This window comes from Cryptomeria japonica, chromosome 10 (assembly GCF_030272615.1).
Source record: "Cryptomeria japonica chromosome 10, Sugi_1.0, whole genome shotgun sequence".
Lineage (NCBI taxonomy): Eukaryota > Viridiplantae > Streptophyta > Pinopsida > Cupressales > Cupressaceae > Cryptomeria > Cryptomeria japonica.
Window position 1 is genome coordinate 648,642,922 of NC_081414.1, and position 23,134 is coordinate 648,666,055.

The window sequence follows — 23,134 nt, forward strand, 5'->3', positions numbered from 1 at the left end:
CAATAGGTTTTCTTGATTTGTCTGAATATCACTACATCTTCTTGATCGGATCCTTCTTAAGCTTCAAATCTTCCTTCACTCAAACTACAGATCGATCCATCGGTTAGGCAACCTCACACTCAATTGGTTTCTGCCAATCTTGCCAACTTTGCCAACAATTAACAAAACAATATCAACGACCTTAAATACAAATCAACTAGGTTGGTAACACAATAAAAACCTAATTCTCATCATCAAGATTACAAACAAGTCGGTAAAATCTTGACCATTAGAAATCATAACAATCTCTTCACATTTAACAAGAAAATTCCAACCTCTCCATAATCACCGCTTCATCGGACTTGTAAGTCATCACGTGCTATGCATTGGATGCAATCCACTTTTCTCCTTTCTAAGACAGAAAATGTGCCAAAATAACTTGAACTTATCTTCATACAATGACCACATGTGTCACTATCATTATCGCTCAATATTAAATCTTAAACCAACAAACTTTGATCGGTTAGGATTTGACAAAAAAACAACTAGTAGGTTTTACCGGTTACAAAACATAGAAAGGTTTAACCCTTTACACCGGTTCAACTTACAAACTACCATATACCGGTTTACAACATCTTCCACAAATTTTATCATACCGGTTACAAGACAATATCAATAACAAGAATAACATCAGCAATATCATGAATACCATTTGTTAGGACCCAAAAGGCAACTGAGAAGTGGGGGGAGGTGAATCAGTTGTCTATTAATTTCAACCCAAATATAACTTAATCAAACTTGATACTTAATACTGGTAAACCAAACTTAATGCCGGTTGACAGATTAACAATTAATATCAATACCGGTGAAACTTAATGCATAAAATAGAAAGAGAAACAACATCCACAACACATAACACAGAGATTTGTATGTGGAAACCCTGTAAGGGGAAAAACCACGGTGGGAAACCTTACCCACAATTAGATGATACTACTACAGATAGTATGTGTATACAAATGGGGTCTACACATGTAGATAGGCCAACCTCTTAGAGCTCACTGCTCAATCACAAAATTGGATTCACACTAACTACAATTGGATGGTTAAATCCAATGATAATGTACTGCTCAAAGTAGCATCTCCAATCCTAGATTTAGTATCGGTTAAGCTCTGATAATCACCTTCAAACCTTCCTTTAACCTTCTCTATGGTCTCCTCATATGATCTTCAATATTCACACATACAATGTTACAATACCTTAACCTTACATACAATATACCATCAATGCATACCATCTCACAAATGAGATCTTACATATATACCAAAACCTAAGACCAAATGTGTAGGTTGTCTCACTAATAATATTACAATCAAATCAATTAAAAATAAGTCAAGATGCGATGCATTATGTTAGTTCAATACATTTACAACAATATCCAATCAATAAATCATCTTCATAACGTGTCATGCTGATCTGGAATAGATAATGCATACCGGTTCATAACCTAGACCAATTTGTCGATAACAACAAATATGTCAACCCGATTAGACCAATAACCAAAATACCAAAACCAAGTATCCAAACCATGTCTTAGACATAACCAAGTGATCTCCAGATGATAACAAGTCATCCTTAGTGTCGGTGAACAATATACTAGTGATTGTGCATAAGTCACTGAACATGTCGGTGAACATAATGTGCTGGTTCAACATAACCAAAGATCTCTAGAAGGATAAGTGTTGACATCAATGACAAAACTAATGCAATACATCCATAATACCAACACCATTCACCAGTTCAATTGACATCAATGACAAAATCTCATTAATGCAATCCATATGCAAAATGCCAACACTTTCCTTCCTTGTTCTTGGGGTCCAAGACCATTTCCTTTATATCACATCTTGTCTACAATAGCAGATTCTCTAGGATACATTTACTTTGGGATGTATGTTGGTGCCTCATCCTCTTCTTGGTACAACCAAGAAGTGACATCGATTTCTAAGCTCTCTTCATCAAGTGGGCCCCACTTCTCAAAGGTGGTATTTTTACATTTCATAGTGGGCTTCTTTTGTATCTCAATTTCTTTAGGCCCTCCATACAACTTAGGATAGGGTGGGATTTGTCCCACATAGAGTGTATTTTGAAGTGTATACTCTCCACAGTCATTGTCAATTATCTTAACCTTGATCTTGGGTTGGGAGGAGGTGGATGTGATGTTTGGAAGATTAGATGAAGGTGGTGGAATGAGTGTATTGAGTGGTCAATGATAAGAGTGCTTTCCCTAGAGGAATTTGCAATATTGTAATTTCTGTTGGCATTTTGAGATTGTTGGCATATTGCATAGAGATTGCATTAATGATATGTTGTCATTGATGTCAATTGAACTGGTAATGGTATTCATGTTATTATTGATATTATTGTTTTTGATATTGGCTGGTAACCGATAAGAAGAGCTTTGTGGAAGATGTTGTAAACTGGTAGGTAAAGTTTGTGAGTTGAACTAGTGAATCGGTGTAAAGGGTTAAACCTTTCTATGTAATGTAACTGGTAAACCCTATCAGATGTTAAACCCTAACCGATCAAGTTTAATAGTTTATTATCTGATAAGTGGTAATGATGGAGACATGTGTGATCATTGTATGAGGATATGTTCAAATTTTTTTGGCATGTTTTTTTTTGTCTAGGGAAGGAGAAAAGTGGATTGCATCTAATGCACAATGTGTGATGAGTTACAAAGTCCGATGGAGTGGTGATCATGGAGCAGTTGGAATTTTTTTCAAGAATGTGAAGAGATTGTCATGATTTCTAATGGTCAAGATTGTACCAACTTGTTTGTAATCTCAATGATGAGAATTAGGTTTTTGTTGTGTTACCGACCTAATTGATTTGTATTTAAGGTCGATGAACTTGTTTGTAAAGAGTGTTGGAAAGATTGATAGAAACCTATTGAGTGTGTAGTTGCCTAACTAGGGAATGGATATGCATTTTGAGTGAAGGTAGATTGAAGCTTAGAATGATCTGATCAAGCAAATGTAGTGCTACTCAGACAGATCAAGAAAACATGTTGTTTTCTAAAAATTACAGCAAAAGTGAAATCCCTTAACTAGGTAAGCTCTAACAAGCTTGGTTACTCATTAAATCCTCTAACAAGGTGGTCCATTAGCTTGGATTCTTAAATCCTCTAGTGAGGTTACTCCTAACAGGGTATTATTCTTTTCATCAAGGCATATTTGTAGATCCCTTAACCGAGTGATTCCTAACTTGAATTAGTTCTTAACATGACTTATTATAAAGCTTTAATAGGCTTGGATCCTAATAGGGTGAACTTCTGAGTCCAAATAGCTATCCTTGTGAGTCTCATCTCACCATGGTTTTTACCTATTTGGGTTTTCCACGTATAAACATTTGTGTCAAACTGTGGTGAATGCTTTTGTGGTTGTGATCTTATTTGTTGATTTGGTTAACTTTTGATTACGCATGTTAAGCAGAAGCATTGAGAGTTAAATATGTTGAGTTATGATTAAGCATTGTTGATGTTTACAAGATTGAAGTTGTTTACTATTAAAGTTGTCATAAATGTTAAACCAGCTGATGTCAAGTATTCTTATGAATATTGATCTTGACTGAGATATGTTTCCTTTGTTTGATTGAGTTTGAGTTTGGGAACTTTGTATCAGTTTTTCAATAAACTGACTCACCCCCCCTCTCAGTATTCTACTAGATACTTAGTCTTTCATCATACCATCAATTTCTCTATCATTTAAGGGAATTTAAGGCATTGATGATAAGTGGATGGAATGGCTTGAATGGAGTGGATCCACAAATGTCCAATGAGGATTTTATAGGGGAGATCAAGGTCTAAGACTGGACATGTAGTTTCAACCATTGTAGGGCCCACTTGAAGAGGTAGTGTAATTGTGCCCTTAGAGACACTCTCTACATCATCATAGGCTTTAATTGTGATTTTTCCAGATGTGTCTGCAAAGTCTTCAGAGATACCCAGTTGTTCGATCAATTTATATGTACAAAGTTCAGTCCCGATCCACCATCTATAAGGACTCTCTTGATTTTACATTTTTTAACAATAGCCTCAATGTGAAGGGGCTTGTTATGGGATGGGTCTCTAGATGGAGCATCTTTGGATGTTAAAATGAGATGGTTTTGCATAGAAAGGTTGCCAGTTAAGGCTTGGAATTGGGTAGTGTTGATGTTATCTGGAACATAGGATTCCAGGAGGGCCTATTCAAGGATCTCTTTATGAATGGGTGAGGTCTTAAAGAGTTCAAGGATAAAGATTTGTGCATGCATCTTATCAAGGTGATCAAGGATATCATAATGATGGGTAGATGACATGGGGGCTTATGGAGGAGGAGGGGGAGCTCCCTAAATGGTTATTCTCCATCTATGGGTGGTGATTTTATAGTCATTCTAGGAATGTGAGGTGGAAGGTGGAGCACCTTGAATGGCTATCTTAGCTTGGGAGGCTCTGTTTGATGATTGTAAGGGAGGGGCATCTTGAATAGCTACCCAAAGTCTGTGAGTTGTGGCTGAGGGGTCAACTCCTTAGATTGTAATGGTATTGACATAAGTGTTAGCGGTCTCTATGTAGACTACCAAGGATTCAAAGTTGATAATGTGGTTAGTATAGTCATAATGGTCTTGATGAGATGATGATCTTTTATACTTATCATGTTTAGGGAAGGGATCCTAATACATCTTGAGTTTATCATTTGAATTACCAGGTTTAGGAGTTTTAACCTCAACATCACCTTTGTCAGTCAGATCTTAATTGTAGTTCTTGAGTTTCATACACTTGTGTGTATCATGACCTTGGACACAATGGTAGTCACAATATTTGTTCTCATTATACCATCTAGGTTTTTCTTGATTCACATCAAAAGGATGATTCATTAGAAAGACAACACCACTAGCCTTAACAATATTATGGAAGATAACCTCTATAGGTTCAGAAAGTGGGGTATACTCACGCCAGGATTGATGGTTGGAACAGGGAGGACAACTATAGATGAATACATTATTGTGGGGTTGGGATTGATTGTGAGAATCAAATTGGTTATTGAATTGATTATTGGTGGTGGTAGGTTTGGTAGGGATGGTCATGATTTGGACATGCTTGATGTCGATGACTCCATCATTGATAAAACTTTTATTTTTGGATAAAAACCTAGGCTTTTCATTGGATGAAGAAGAGCCTTGCAATTTTTTTTGATAAGGTTTGAGAGTACCTTCTTCTAGGAGGACTCTTTCTAATGTGAGACCCTTCTTTGTAACTTGTTCAAAGGAATTGAGACATTGAAAAGTCAAAGGATGAGAAATTTTTTACACTAGATTGTGTAGGAACAACTCAATTTGGTAAGACTCTAGTATGTCCTAACATAGTTTCTTGATGAGGTGTCGCCATCTTTTCAAGAAGTTGGTGAAGGTCTCTCCAAGTCTATGCTTTGTGTTGCATAGGTCCATCATAGAGGCATCATAAATGTTATATTCATAATGGGACACTAACCTTTCTATAAGATTCATAAATGATTTGATGGAGCCATGGGGTAAGGCAAAAAACCAAGTGAGGGCAGGTTCACTAAGATTCTTGGGAAAAATGCAACATAAGTAGACATCACTATAGGAGACTTCTTGACAGGCTATGACAAATTCTCAGATGTGGTCTCTAGGATCTCCTTTGCCATTGTATTTTTCAAACTTGGGAATTTCAAAACCAGGCAGATACAGAGCTACCAAAAGAGAAGGATCAGAGGGACAAGGAAAAATTTCTTCGAATGTATATGGTTTCTTATGGGTCCCATCCTTAAGGTTTTTTATAAGATCCTTTATTTCTTGGATTTCTTTCATAAGGTCAATTTGCTGATTTTGGACATTAGGGATGTAGTGACCTAAATTTGACCTAGGGATTTGTATGAACATGGAAGGCCCACCAAAATATCCTAGAGAAAACAACTAAACCAACTAACAAATAGAGATAATTTTTTTTTAAATCTTTTACTAATGCAACATAGTAAACTATCATAACTTCATTCATAGATTAACTTCACAAGAATGCATAAAACATCATGAACATAACCATAACATTAAACAACATATAAAAAAAGACAAAATAACATCATAACAATTATCATCTCAATGCTTACATCTAATCTTTCATTCATCCATTCACTTTCTCCCTAGGGTAACTTAACACCACTACTTGCTAACAACATAACAATAACACATTTATACCATGAAATCATTAGTAATCATTCCATTTAATTTATACTCAAATGTTTTTCCTATCATGAGATTATGAACTACCATTGTATGTCCTTATAACCTCATTAACCATCTAAGTTCATTTTATAACACCAAATCAAATGTTCCTATTTCCTATTTTTATCCATTATTCACATATCACATCATGAAACTATATGCATATATCTTTTCCTACATACGAAACTAGATTATCTCCTTAAGAAAGACCATTGCACATCTCATCAAGAATACTATCCTTACACATATGCAAGATAATGACAACAAGTACTAGTCTATTTCCAAATAGGATTCCATGATACTAAACAAATTCAAGAGTCATATGATACTACAATAATAAACAAAATTTAATCATTAGATTTCCTAATCCATCCTAGGACCTCAATCTTAACATAATGAATATTCTTACAACATGAACCATAAAATAAATACATCATCTTATTCCATTATATGATCATAGATTCTACATCATCTTGTCCTATTACATAAGAAAAAATGGCATGGGGATACATAATCTCTCTTACATTTACATTGTCATCATGATACAATATGCTATCTCGACACATAAGAATAAGCTCTGCATAATGAAGAATCATAGTGTCCAAACAAATATAAAACTAATTAACTTTCATATTTGAAAGATAACTAATAATTAGGATTAACATCTTTCAAAATAAGACATACATGATCGTTGTTGGCATTGTGTTGTCATTGATGTCAACTGGTATAGGAGATTGATGAGTAGTGCTTGCATTGATGAATACCAGAAATGGTGCCATTGATGTCATCTAGCATAGCAAGTTACCGGTAAGGGAGAGAATATCAACCACACAATGGCCATTTGAGTCACTAGTACATAAGTTAGTGTTGAGTTGTGTTGAAGACATGAGGATTGCAAACCGGTAAGTGACATGTTGGCAGAGCATAGTTGCCAACCAACATGAGCGCAGGGTGTTGGGTGGTTTATTGTGATGAAGAGGGGGAATGTTACCTAAATCACATCAACACTAGAGGAGTAGTATGTGCATGTCATTGGTATGTTGTGTGGATGTCAAACAATAGGACTCCCACTGGATAAAGATACAGTCACCACTTGCAGAGATGACTAACAGTGAGTGTGCCCAACCAATTCACATGTGTTTTTTTTGAAGATATGCATGCTCAAATAGGGAAGCCACATTGGTGCATTGCAGGATGTAGATGGCAAGAATCCACTCCCACTGGTAAGTTGATCTTATCTCCTATTATGCATGGAATGCATCATAGTTCTCAGAGATAAGATAAAAGAGTTAAAGGCAAGTGTTTGAAGGATCACACCAGATCAACTGGTGAAACACTAAGTTGCCTTAGAGGCATGAGATCAGAGATATGCACCGGATCAAGTAGACAATGATGATTTGCCAGTATAGAGAAGGAAGGATATGTTTGTCACTTTGACAAACATGTTAATAGAGAACCGGTCCAGTGGTGAAGAAATGTGTTACCACAGATGCAAACAAATGGAGGCAGTTGAAGGTTGAGGACATGGTGTCATCAAGGTGTTTACCAATAAGTATGTCCATCGGTAATGCTCACAAAGTGTAGATGCAAAAGGTTACCATCTGATGAAGGTGATCATAAGGTAGGTTAGCAAGTGTGCTAACCAATTTAGGTGCTCCACCAGAAGAGAAGCAAAGTGCAAGGTTGAAGGCAGACCAGTTAGGGTATAACCGATAGGGTCTATGAATCGGTAGATGAACCCGGTTGCTTGTTTGGTTGGTTATCCTCTCCAGACTAACATAGAAGACTTAGCAAAGGTGGATTTTGATAAAGGGGCCATATGGAGGTGAAGTGGCATGCATGTATAGGTCAGTGTGATTTTTTGGTGAGGTCGTTGGTGAATGGTCCACCATTTATGGTGACTGCGAAGCTTGAGGAAGAAAATAAAATGATTGTGGCTTGAGATCAAGGAAACGGTAGAGATCCATTAAAGACTGATCTAGCAAATTGAAGAGGATGAAGGAAACTACATCATGCACATGATCGATCAGACAAAAGGTCAAAAAACATGTTACAAATGATAAAAGATAGAAGATGTGTTTCACATGGTAAATAGATGGGCCATGCTCATTGATTGAGTGTTGAACATCAATCAAGGACCTAATATCAGATTAGATTTGATATGTCATGATGATCAGAGATTAGATTGGATGCAGATTCAGTGCATGGTAAAAACCCTGGTGTGAAAATGTTCAAACTCATGTTTAGGCAGGAAATTATGGCTATTAGTATGCGAGCCAAAGATATTGTTGGTGTTGATGAATGATAGAGTGTTGTTGCCGCATTAGAGAGGAAATCGATCAAGTGCTCAACAAGAATCAAGAAAGAGACTGAGTGTGTGAGTGAGAAGCGGGTTGAAGAGTTCAACTGACAATAATGAGGCACTCGATAGCTGTCCATTGAGTCTAATAGAGGAGTACATTGGTGTTGACTGAACCAATAGAAAAGAGTTATAGAAGGTTGCAGAGAAGGATGGCTGAGAACTAGTAGGAATCAGATGGTAGACATTTGACTAAGTTATCAAGACAGGTGGTGGATAGCAGTAGTGTGGCAGAGAGAAAAGAGAACTGATAGAGAGAAGAACCAATAGATATATAGAACTGATAGAGAAGAAGAAGAGGTGAACTGGTAAGGTTACAACAAAGAGTGAGTTGTAGGAGGAGATAAGGGTGCAGTAGTGAGAAGGTGAGCAGAGAACTAGTAGAGGATTAAAGAGAGGAGAACTAGACAAGAGACATACATGAGAGTTATAAAGTTCTTTTGTAACAAAGATATTACTTTTGTATCTAATATATTTTTATTGTAGATCACTAAGTTGGAGCTCGGTGTAGGGGTTGGTGCTCCTTGGGTTGGTGCACTAAAGGAGGAGTGGTACTCCTTGGGTTGGTGCCCTAAATTTTGTTACTGAGGTTTTCATTATGAAGCTGGATTGGAGCATTAGTCTCCAGCAATACTTCCCATCGATTTTTTTCTCATCTTGGGTTTTCCTCATACATATGGTGTTATGTGGTGTTCCTTTTATGTGTTGATGCATTTGTGTCATTCTCCCTTCTAATCGGTAAGTCTACTTTATGTTAGATCTATTAACCAATTTACACACATAGGTCAAAAAAGGGCTAAGTTTGGAAATCACTAATTCACCCCCCCTCTCAGTGACATCTAGTGTTCAACAATTGGTATCAGAGCCTAGGTTCCTTGTTGATAAGCTTTCTCTAGCTTGGGTAGATTCTAGTACTTGAACACAATAGTCTGTTTTGTGTCAATCCCTACTCTTGTATTTGATGGTTCAAATTTCTCTATTTGGTGTTGTAGGATGGAAGTCTATCTATCCTCTTTAGGGTTTGATGTGTGGATGTTGGTTGTAAATGCTTGTCCTATTAAAGTCAATCCTCCCATCGATTCAGATGCAGAAGGAAGAAACCTATGTAATGATATAGCAATGAAGGCTATACTCTATGGGTTATTAGATGATGTTTCCTCACATGCGGATAGATGCAGATCAGCAAAAGGCTTATGGGATATATTGAAGAAGCTCTATGGAAATGAGCCTACCAATGCAGAACAAATTTATGAAGACAAGATGAGAAATGCAACTCATGTGTTTGTAGGTGATGAATGTAGATCTATTAGCAACTGCAACAATGATGAAGAAGAAACCCACATCTTCATGGCTCAAGAATCAGAAGATGAGAGGCATACATCTGAGAATGATTATGCTGATCATTCCTACTGGCGAGATGTGTTTGGCAGTGATAGTGAAGGTGAAGAAGAAGAAGAAGCAGAAATTGATCTTGAAGGGGAGCTTGTAAGTGCACTTGAAGAACTTCGTAGAGTGAGGAATGAATACAAGTTATTCAAAAATGTTGCAGTTGTGGAACAAAACTAGTTGACCAGATGCCTTGAAGAATCTGAGAAATGTATCTCAGAGTTAAAGACTCAACAGGAAGACACCAAGGAGTGTCGGTGTAAATATTTAGAGTCTGAGCTAGAGGCCAAGAATAAAAAGTATCAACAACTAGAAGGAGAAATTGAGAATCTCCAAAATGACCTTGAGAAATGTCAGGATGATCTCAAGATGAGAATTTGTTTTTGATGGCAGCTGGAAAAAATGTTGAAGAAGAAAAATCATTCCAAGGACACCTGAGGATTAGGAAGTGGTGACGGTGAATGCTCCACTAGCAAGAATGTCCACGACAATGGCACTCTATTTGTCTCCTCAAATGGAGATAACAAGGGACAAACCTTCACTGTCTGAAACTCTCTCTAGAAGAAGGTTGATCTAACCACAACCGGTGAAGACATGAAGCTAAGGATGAAGACCGATGCTGCAAGAAGGAGCAACAATATAGATCCCAAAGGAAAAGGGAAGATGGGAGAAGGCAGCTTCACCGGAAGCAAGAACATGAGAAGACAACAAAGAAGACCTCCTACCGGTAGAAGACAAGGAAATTCTACCACCCACAAGACAAGGTAAGTGTGGGAAAAGAAGAGATTAGATGGAAGAGCTGCAGAGAATGGACAATCCAAGATCCATCCCCAGAGAAGCAGAAATGGAAATACTAAACCGGTAAGATCTCCTCATGCATGGCAGAATAAATTTGTAAGTTATGTGCCCCCTTTCTCTGGTTACTATTTTGCATGCAAAGATTATGGCCATAGGGAAAATAAATGTAGAATGAAGTCTAGGAATAGACAATATGTTCTTCCTCGAAACAATAATGTCACCTGTTGGAGGTGTAATGGCTTTGGCCATAAAAGTCATAAGTGTAAAAGGATGAACTTGTAGTCACATGACAACTGGTGTAGTAGCTATGATCAACATAGAAATGGATATAGAGCATATGTTGCATGGAACAAACGTAGAAGAGGTTTTGTTCCTACAAGATCAAGTGGTTCACCAGTTCCGGTAGTAGGTTACAATGGCATGACCAAAAGAAGATGGTCTAACTGATTTCATAAAAGGTCCCCCAATCATGTGTGTGGCATGAATTTTGTTTTCTTCTACAACAATGTTTCTAGTCATGATGCATAGTCTGGTAGAGCAAGGACCAATTAGCAAAGAAGGAATGAGACCAAGCAAGTATGGAGGAAGAAGAAAGAAGATGCAACCATGGACCGACATTGTGCATTCAAAACACATGTGATATCTCCTAAGACTTTAAGGAGATGCATTACCTTAGGGGGAGTAGTACACTGACTTTATCATTCACCCCTTTAGTAGAAGAGGACATATGGAGGAACAAGCTGCTATCAGTATGAAGGAAGGAAATGAGAAGATAAGTGTGTGTAATGGTTGCCTTGTCTACACACCTACAAATGAAAGATGGATCACTATTGCATGTGTCAATGGTTGGAAAATTTTCCATTGGGATTAGATGCAAATTGACACAAGAAGACATGAGTTACAAGTAGGTGCTTTGGTAGTGATGATGGATCGGTGTAGGAAACCGATATGTGTAGTATGTTACTAGTATGTATGCTAACATGTACTTGTAGGATATGTAAGACAATGAGGTTCGAGATTATTGCATTAGCCTCTGTAGCATGGAATGAGGATTTTATGTCTCAAGTGGTATTGGAGAAGACCTGAATGGCATATAGTGGCCTAGTTGTTGATCATATATGCATGCATCCTTTGTGGGCTAACCGGTTTGATTTATGACATGATGATGATATTGTATTGTATTGTGTACATACAGGATCATGTCATATGTTGTGGTAGATATAATGGAGCACATAGATCATTAGATTGATAACATATGCATAGCTCAACCAGTATATGGTGCAAATTGGAGTTCTAGTTTTGAACCTAACAGGAAATGGGAACTTGAGATGTCTGACTCAGGGGGAGTTGATAGCTATATTTTCTTACTAGTATTAGACTTATTGGACATAGAGAGTGTGCAAGTGTCTATGGATGTACCGATGTGATGGTGTTTTTGGAGGGATCCGGGGTTGTGAGATATTTGAATTCCTATTCAATTGAAATCACAATTGGACCACCGGGAGAGTTGCCTGAAAAGAGGGAGAGCTACTTGCATAAGGGAACATGCATTTGGTATCAGAGAAGATACAATTGGTATCATTGTTAGCTTCAACACTTGATCTTAACAAATTAGGGTCAGAATAATTACTGCATATCAAAGGGAGATGATGTAGTTTGACTGACAAGTATGTTGTTTTCACCGACACATGTGCCTTCAATTGGTTTTAGACTTGTATATGCATGTGTTTCTGGTTTGCATATACACTTGGTTGCTGAGAAATTGTTGTCAGTTGGTGGTTGTGCCCTCCATCTCAAATACTGTGATTTGAGAGGATGAAATGTATGATGGTCATAGGAGGAGGAGCATCCGGTTGAGAAAAAGGGGTTTAGAAATTTGTCAATGCCCGATAGACACAAGGAGGAGAGAAAAATTGTCAATGCCCTTTTCCATTGTTGTCAAAAGGGGAGAGAGACTTTGTAGTATGCTGCATACTACATGTGTGAGAAACCATGGATCACACAAATGGGGAGAAAGAGAATCTGTAGTATGTCAGATAGTACATGTGTTGACATCAATGCCAAAGGGGGAGATTGTTGGCATTGTGTCGTCATTAATGTCAACTAGTATAGGATGGAAACCGGTATAGGAGATTGATAAGCAGTGCTAGCATTGATGAATACTGGAAATGGTTCCATTGATGTCATCTAGCATAGCAAGTTACTGGTAAGGGAGAGAAGGGCAGCAGCACAATGGCCATTGGAGTCATTGGTACACAAGTTAGTGTTGACTTGTGTTGAAGACACAAGGACTATAGACCGGTAAGTGACATGTTGGCAGAGCATAGTTGCCAACCAACATGAGAGCAAGGCATTGGGTGGTTGATTGTGATGAATAGGGGGAATGTTACCTAAATCACATCAACACCGGAGGAGAAGCATGTGAAGGTCACCGGTATGCTATGTGGATTTCAAACAACATGACTCCCACCCGATAAAGATGTAGTCACCACTTGCACATATGACTGATAGTGAATGTTCCCAACCAATTCACATGTGCCTATTTTGAAGATATGCATGCTCAAATAGGGAAGCCACATTGGTGCATTGCAAGATGTAGATGACAAGGATCCACTCCCATGGGTAAGTGGAGCTTACCTCCTATTATGCATGGAATGTATCATAGTTCTCAGAGATAAGATAAAAGAGTTAAAGGCAGGTGTTTGAAGGCTCATGCCAGATCAACTAGTGAAACATTAAGTTGCCTTAGGTGCACGAGATCAGAGATATGCACCGGATCAGCCAGGTAGACAATGATGATTTGCCAATACAGAGAAGGAAGGATATGTTTGTCACTTTGATAAACATGTTAATAGAGAACCAGTCCAGTGGTGAAGAAAGGTGTTATCACAGATGCAAACAAATGGAGGCGGTTGAAGGTTGAAGACATGGTGTCATCAAGGTGTTTATCGGTATGTATGTCAACCGATAATGTGGACAAAGTGTAGATACAGAAGGTTCCCATCTGAAGAAGGTGATCATAAGGTAGGTTAGAAAGTGTACTGACCAGTTTTGGTGCTCCACTAGAAGAGAAGCAAAGTGCAAGGTCGAAGGCAGACCGGTTAGGGTATAGCCAACAGGGTCTATAAATTGGTAGATGAACCTGGTTGTGTGGTTGGTCTGTGATCCTATCCAGACCAACATAGATGACTTAGCAAAGGTGGATGTCAACAAAGGAGCCACATGGAGGTGAAGTGGCATGCATGCACAAGTCGGTGTGATTTATCGATGAGGTCATTGGTGACTAGTCCAATATTTATGACAACTGTGAAGCTTGAGGAAGAAAAGAAAAGGATTACAGCTCGAGATCAAGGAAACAAAAGAGATCCAGTAAAGACTGATCTTTCATATCAAAGAGGATGAAGGTAACCGCATCATGCACGTGATCGATCAGACAAAAGGCCAAAAAATATGCTACAGATGACAAAAGAGAGAAGATGTGTTTTGCAAGGTAAACAGATGGGCGATGCTCATTTATTGAATGTTGAACATCAATCAAGGACATGATATCAGATTGGATTTGATATGCCATGATGATCAGAGATTAGATTGGATGCAGATTCAATGCATGGTGTAAACCCTAGCGTGCAAATATTCAAATTCATGTTTAGGAAATAAAATATGGCTATAAGTATGCGAGCCAAAGATATTGTTTGTGATGCTGAATGATAGATTGTTGTTGCTACAGGAGAGAGGAAATCAGTCAAGTGCTCAACGAGAATCAGAAAAGAGAGTGAGTGTGTGAGTGAGAAGCGGGTTGAAGATTTCAACCGACAATAGTGAGGCAACTGGTAGCCAGCCATTGAGTCTGACAGAGGAGTACACTGGTGGAGACTGAACTGGTAGAAAAGAGTTATAGAAGGTTGCAGAGAAGGTTGGCTAAGAACCAACAAAAATTTGATGGTAGACATATGACTAATTTATTAATACCAGTGGTGGATAGCAGCAGTGTGGCAAAGAGAAAAGAGAACCGACGTAGAGAAAAACCAGCAGAGATATAGAACCAACGGAGAAGAAGAAGAGGTGAACTGATAATGTTGCAACAGAGAGTGAGTTGCATCAGGGGATAAGGGTGCAACAATGAGAAGGTGAGCAGAAAACTAACAGAGGATTGAAGAGAGGAGAACTGGACAAGAGACATACATGAGAGTTACAAAGTTCTTTTATAACAAATATATTACTTTTGTATCTGATATATGTTTATTGTAGATCACTGAGTTGTTGCTCGATGTAGGGGTTGGTGCCCTAAAATCAGGGGTTGGTGCCCTAAAGAAGGAGTGGTACTCCTTGGGTTGGTGCCCTAAATGTTGTAACCGAGGTTTTCATTGTGAGGTTGGATTAGAGCAATAGTCTCCAGCAACACTTCTCACTGAGATTTTTCTCATCTTGGGTTTTCCTCATACATATGGTGTTATGTGGTGTTTCTTTTATGTGTTGATGCATTTGTGTCATTCTCTCTTCTAACCAGCAAGTCTTCTTTATGTTAGATCTGCTAACTAATTTACAGAACGTCTCAATGGAAGAACATCCCAATGGAAGAAGGTGGATAATAATATAGGGAGGGAGAGGTAGCAAGTTGAATAGGGAGGGAGGGAGAGCTCTAGATATGGGGAGAGAGAGGATAGAAGGGATATGTAGTGACTAAGAGAATGGATAGGGAGGGTACAAAAACTGTAAGAGAGTGAGAGAGAAGAAGAGAGAGGGGGGAGTCAAGGATACAAATGGGGGTAAGGGAGGAGTGAAAAGTAGAGAGGGTAGAATATATCTAGAGAGGAGAGAGAGAAGTGAGAGAGACAAGAGAGGGAGAGAGATAGGTCTAGAGTTTGGGGAAAATAAAGAGAGTGAGATACAAAGCTAAATAATGCTAATATGAGCATGTTGATTACTAAAATTTGACTAATTCTGAAATTTATATGATCCTCTAAAAACTAGTATCTACATTATGACTCCTATAGAGCCGAAACCACTCTCAAACATTCTACCAATATAGACATGAAATATAAAAAAACATATTGAAATGTGATTTATACTTAAATGTTATATTTCATGTATATATTCTCCTTTGGGGGTGGGTATAGCTTGTTCCCACATTGGAAATTCATAGATTCACAAGACCTTCAAAATGGACAATGCAGAACATTTGGCACTCACCAAATGCAAAAAATTGACTTCACATTTGGTGCACACCAAATGTGAAAAGTCAATTTTTGGCATTTAGCGTGCACCAAATAGGGCTAGTGCCATATTTGGTGTGCGCCAAATAGGGCGAGTGCCATATTTGGTGTGCGCCAAATAGGGCGAGCACCATATTTGGCACATGCTAAATGGTTTGCATTGGAAACCTCCAACCCTTTGGGTTGGATTGTAATTGGGCATCTGGTTGGATGGCCATTTCAGGCTTGAGATGTGTTTTTATCAGAAGATTAAAAAATTTCACATAATTTTGGTTGTGCTCTACATCAGGTTTGCACGTGTTTTAATGAAACTAAAAAAACACACCATAGGAACCTTAAGCTCTGTCTTAGCTATCCAAGCATGTAATTGTTTTAACTTTTTGATTTTGTTAAGGCTTTCATCTTTAATTTCTTTTATTAGTGTGTCCTGTTTTGGTCAAAAACCAACATGCACTATTTTGGGTATAGTTTTTTACACATTCATCGGATTTCAAAAAAACTTAAATTTATAGAAACTAGACTCCATTCTACACAACTTTAAAAAAAAGTTTTGATTTTTTATTAGTTATCAATGATTTTACAGGGGAGCACTCTCCAATTTTTGTTTTTTAGGATGTGTCCACTTCAAAAATTAGTAAAAAAATCATATACTCATTAAAACATTAGCGAAAAAATCCAACATAAACTACAAGCTATTCCCTAATTTCTTACCAAAGCAATTTTTAAATTTCAAAATAAAAGTTAACATTTTAGGGGGGGCCACAACAGATGCTATTTTATGTTTTTTTGCATAAAAATAGGACCACTTTTTGTGGCCCCCCTTTTTGAAGCCCTTAATCTCCACCATTTAAAAAAAAAATAGTTTAGAATGTAGACTCAAAGCACTCTAACTCTTGTTCTTGTTGCATCTTCAAATTTGGAGTGTAACTATGTTCAATTTGTCATTGAAGTTTAGACTTTTCCAGTTTCAAAACCAAAAATGGCATCTTAAGACCCCCTTTCATACCACAACTTGGTGCACATACCTGTTTTCTTCTTGCTTGTGTGTACTAAAGGCTAGATAATGTGCATTCCAAATGTTGGATAAATAATTATGTTTTTCTTGTTGGTCCATTCTATATGTTGTGGAAGTGCATCTAGATTGCTCGATACTTAATAAAAGAACATTGTATACATAATTTATCATTGTAAATTTTGACCATTTATCATTAGGTCATAGATTTAAAGGTGGATGTTTTGTGTTGTTTTCTTTCCCTAGAAATCAAAACTATTTTATGAGTTTATTGTATTATGGTTGAGTATTGTGATGTATTCTAAGAGTTTGATGGTTGTTGAGCTACCTTTGGATCTCTGTTGGTGATACTCCTATGAGAAGCTTGCTTTGCAAGTATATTGTAATATGTTATTTTTTAATAATAATCAATTGGCTTTTGGAGTGTGGGATTTTTCTCCTAAAAGGATTTCCCTACGTAGATCACTTTGTTGTGGTATGCATGCTATTTATATTTATTTCTGTTAAGTTTCTATAACTATTGTAATGATCTAAAAATCTTTGCATGACCCTCCTCTCAAGATTTGTGTAGAAAGTTGTTTTTCTACCTTAATTTCATTTAACATTCTACTAAGTCAATAAAGAGGAAAAAAGCATAGTTAGTTTCACATCTATTAACCATTAGAGGAAAGATAATATAGTTAGCAAATCTAAGAAAATTTTGGCAACATAATGGCATGTAAATCAATACAATGAAAGAAGAAAAATATAAGAGAGATAGACAAAAGAGAAGAAACACCAATATACGTGGGGAGAACCCTTTCAAGTAAAAATCCCCACACTCCAAAGCATTGATCCAATATATTAGTGTGCAACAAAATATTACAATACAACTGTAGAATCTAAGCCTTTACATGGAGCCTACATCTTGCTCTTCTAGAGGAAATTCGATAGCATAACCTTGTAAAGAATACTTTCCTCACTCCTCTCTCTAAACCCACATAGAAGACATATAATATATATTATCATTATGTTATGTGTTTTCATTGATGTGAAATCTTGTGGTTCGGTTAAGTCCAAATGTGGTATATTGAGGAGTAGTGGAAGATTAGTATGTATGTGATGTCGATGGTCATTTGGTGATTTCCCAGAAGATTTGGCTTCTCGGAAGATGTGTTGTTGATGTTACTCATTCTATTTTTGGGTCCAACTTAATTTCGAAGTCAAGGTGTTGACTCCGAAGTCGAGGGTGTGTAACAACATTTTTTGTTTTGGATCCGACATTGGTAATATATGTAATGTGTTGATATGTTCGCATTCCTTCCCACCACCAGAATGTGTAGTATGATGAATAATAATGAACAGTAAATACCCAATAGATACTAAGAGGGGGGGTGAATCAGTATAGACAAAAACTTCTTTAACAACTTAAACTTCAAAGACTGCACTAACAGGTAAACAGCATCACCAATCTAAATCAAGGCAATACCGATAAAACACAGTGATTGTAAAAGTCATAAACCGGTAACACTTAGATATTTACAAAACATAATATAAACCAGTAGCACATAGATCTTCACAAAACCTAATATCTCATTTCCACTTCACCCATATGCTTAAACAAGTAATACATCAAAACTATAATGACCACTAGATCAACTTGCATTACCGCTTAACAAAAAACACTAAAATATCACATGAAAAGGCATCACACATGACACACTTATTTTTCATATGGAAACCCAACTGGGAAAAACCATGGTGGGGATGAATACCCACAAGTTGTTCTTAAACTCTTATGAAGTTCGCTCTATTAGGAGCCTAGTCCGGTTAAAGACTTTACAATAGGTTCTGCTAGGAACCGATCCTGCTAGGGATCACCTGGTTAAGGGATGGCTAAATACCCGGTTAGAGGTTAAAACCCTATTAAAGGTTACCTTGTAAGAGGATTTGAAAAACTCAATGATTTTGAGTCACCTTGTTAAAGGATTTACAAAAAGCTTGTTAAAGCTACCCGGTAAAAGGATTTTCCAACTGCTGAAATGCTTAGAAGTCAATAGGTAATACACTGATCTGATAACAACACTTAATGCCAAGGAAGATCCGCTTCAGTTCCTTTACATCTGCAATCACACTCTACAAATCTCCACTCACTTCTTCGGTCTAGCAAGAATCACCTCACACATACACTCATTTGCCAACAAATTCAAATGAGAATCATCATCGATCTTATAGACAATGATTAGGTCAGTAGCCAAAACCTAAAACCCTAAGCATATAAGTTAACAATACAGTCTGTCCAATCCTAACCATTTAATTACATTACATAGGGTAAAACAATCTTGAACAAATCTCAAGACGTTCTCCATCATTCGTTCTTCACTGCTTCTAGAAGCTGATAACCCATCACGCACTCTCCACCATTTACTAAGATTTTGCACATTTCTGAGGTAGATAGAATCAATCTTCTTCATGCAAGATCCTCAAGGAGATTCTTCATGCACACAAGGCTAACATGGTGGCATGATCTAATCTTCATTTCAATGCTAACTCATCATAGGATGTTGTCAATCGAATCACATAGACTTGGAATGCATCAACCAGAAACCCTGAAGCTGAGACTACCAATCGGTAGTCATATCAAACGAAATCCTGATACACAATTTGCATATACCGGTTCACCACTTTGCATATACCGGTTCACAACTTTGCATATACCGGTTCACATTCCAACATATCGGTTCACCACTTTGCATATACTGGTTCACTTGGTAGTTTGCTTACTTCAATATATTGACATCAATGATAACATACAATATCATCATGTCATCAAACTCTGCTCATATGTCAACAATCTTCCCCTTTGGCATTGATGGCAATACACAAAGATATCTCTACATCTTCTTCCATATTATATGTCTTCAATACTATAGATATCTTCTCTACTTCACATCTTCTCCCCCTTTGACAACAATGCCAAAGTGGAGGCACAAGCATCCATGATCGACTATACTGCTCCCCCTGAGGAGTAGCATCCTTCAACACATCAATCCTGAAAAGATTTGACAATGCAATACCTAACTAATGTGGAGTACATACCTTTAGTTCACCTCTTGAAGGGGCAACACCCCTAATTCACCTCTTAAATAGGTAAATGTAGCCTTCGGTAGAGGCTTGGTGAAAATATTTGCTAACTGCTCCTTACTGGAAACATGTTCCAATACAACCTCTTTGTTCTGAACTTTCTCCCTTAAGAAATGATACTTGAGCTCGAAGTGCTTGGTTCTAGCATGCAATACCAGATTCTTGGAAATATTAATTGCACTTGTGTTATCACAAAATACACTCACCAGTTCAGATACAGGGACTTTGAAACCAATTAATACATGCTTCATCCAAATTTTCTGAGTGCAGTTCATAAATGCTGCTACATATTCTTCTTATGTTGTGGATTGAGAGATACAACTCTGCTTCTTACTCATCCATGAGACTAGTCTACCAACAAGCAAGAATGCACAACTGGTTGTGCTCTTCTGGTTGTCCATATTACCAGCCCAATCGGCATCAGTAAATACTTTGAGATTGAAATCATTATTATATGGATACCACAATCCATAATCTATAGTTCCCTTCATCTAAGAATCCGCTTGACTACTACCAAGTGGGATTCTCTTGGACTTTTCTAAAAACATGCAGCAATGCCCACTGCATGTGCTATGTCCGGTATGTTGTGTACTACATAGTGCAACTTACCAATCATTGACTGGTACTCCTTCTCATTCACCAATGCTGAGTCATCTTCTTTTGACAATTTACAACCGGTCATCATAGGTGTACCAACCGGTTTGTTGTCTTCCATGCCAAAGGTCTTCAACACCTCTTTGACATACTTGGACTGAGTGATAAAGATACCATCTTTCATTTGTTGAATCTGTAGTCCAATGAAGAACTTAATCTCTCTGATTAGTGACATCTCAAATTCCTTCTTCATCTCATCTACAAACACATGGCTTATCTTGTCATTTCTACCAGAAATTATGTCATCAACAAACACTTGACAGATCAGAATCTGATCTCCTTCGGACTTCAGATAGATATTGTTGTCTTCACTTGTTTTTTTAAATCCAATCTTCACAAGATGGGAGTGTAAACATTCATACCATGCTCTAGGTGCTTGCTTCAATCCATACAAGGCTTTATGTAGCCTACACACCATATCATTGTCTTTTGATAGGGCAAACCCATCTGGTTTCTCTATATACACTTCCTCGTCAAGTATTCCATTCAGGAATGCAGATTTCACATCCATCTAATACACTTTGAATCCCTTGAAGGCTACATATGGAAGTAGCATTCGAACACCTTCTAATATAGCTACTGGAGAAAAGGTTTCTCCATAGTCTTCTCCTTCTTCTTGAGCATATCCCTTACATACCAATCTTGCTTTGTTGTTTACCACTATGCCATCTTCATTCAGCTTGTTTCTAGAAACCCATTTTGTGCCAATAACATTTTTGTGCTTAGGTCTAGGTACCAAAGACCATTTACCATTCTTTTCTATATGGTCAAGTTCCTCTTCCATAGCCTTAATCCACTCTTCATCTTTGTGTGCCTCTTTAAATGTTTTGGGCTCAAATTCAGAAATCATGCAAGAATTCTCTCTGGCCTTTCTTCTTGTAAGTATTCCTGCATCCTTATCCCCTATGATCTGCTTTGGATCATGATGAAACTTTACATACCTAGGAATGATCTTAACTAATTCCTCTTTCTTTTCATCTTCATCCTCATTTTCATCTTCATCTACATCAGCATCTACTAGTGTAGGAACACTGTTACTTGTACTTGGTTGTTTTGCAACCAGTTCCCAGAAGGTTACAACCGATTCATCTACCGCTCGCTCACTGCCAGTTTCCTCAGGTTTCTCAGTGGTCTCATCAATTCTAACATTGATACTTTCAACAATTCTCTTGAGTTCTATTGTTAAAACACTTGAGAGCTTTGCTCTTGGTGGAATACCCTAGGAATATTCCCTCATCACATTTTGCATCAAACTTGCTCTGGTATTCACTTCTCTTGATATAAAACTTGATACCAAACACTCTAAAGTAGCTTACTACTATAGAATTACCAGTCCAATACTCATAAGAATTTTTATCCTTAACTTTCTTGATGAGTACTCGGTTCATAGTGTAGACTGCAGTGCTCACTACTTCTCTCCAAAAAGTGTGAGCAACCTTCCCTTGAATCAAGATCATTTTGGCTGCTTCAACTATAGTCTAGTTGTTCCTTTCTGCTAGGCCATTTTTTTGTGGAGCCCGGGGGGAAGATAGTTGCCTCTTGATATCATTCTCTTCATAGTACTTATCGAACTCACTAGAAGTGAACTCACCTCCTTGGTCAGTTCTAAGGCATTTAACCTCTTATCACTTTCCTTTTCAACTAGTGCTCTGAAGGCTTTAAACTTTCCAAAAGCTTCAGACTTGTCTTTCAATAATGTGACCCACATCATTCTAGAGAAATCATCAGTAAGAATCATAAAGTACCTATCTCCCTAAACACTCCTAGTTTTCATAGGACCACACAAATCAGTATGTACAAGATCAAGTAAATTATCTGTTGTGAAAGATTTACCTTTGAAGGTTGAGGAAGACATTTTCCCCAATTGACATTCTCTACACAAAGGATTCTCTGGTTTGTTTAGCACAAGCAATCCTCTAACTACCTTCATCTTACTAGCCTTCATAATATTATCAAAATTTACATGGCAGAGTCTCCTATGCAATATCCAACTGTCATCAAACTTAGCCATTAGACATTGACTGATATTTGTATTTAACTAAAATAAGTTACCTCTGGTCTGCATACCGATGGCCATCAGTTCACCACTCTTTCCTTTTATTTTTCATACTCCATCTTTGAATTCCAGAGTGAGTCCTTTATCATTCAGTTGGGTAACACTCAGAATGTTATGCATGAGGCCTTCTACCCAATACACATTATCAACACTGCTTTTTCCATTTAGAGTGATGGACCCTTTTCCTTTTACCATAATGGTGCATCATTACCAAATCAGACTACACCTCCATCGTACTCTTCCAGTGATAGAAACTTTTTTCGGTCACCAGTCA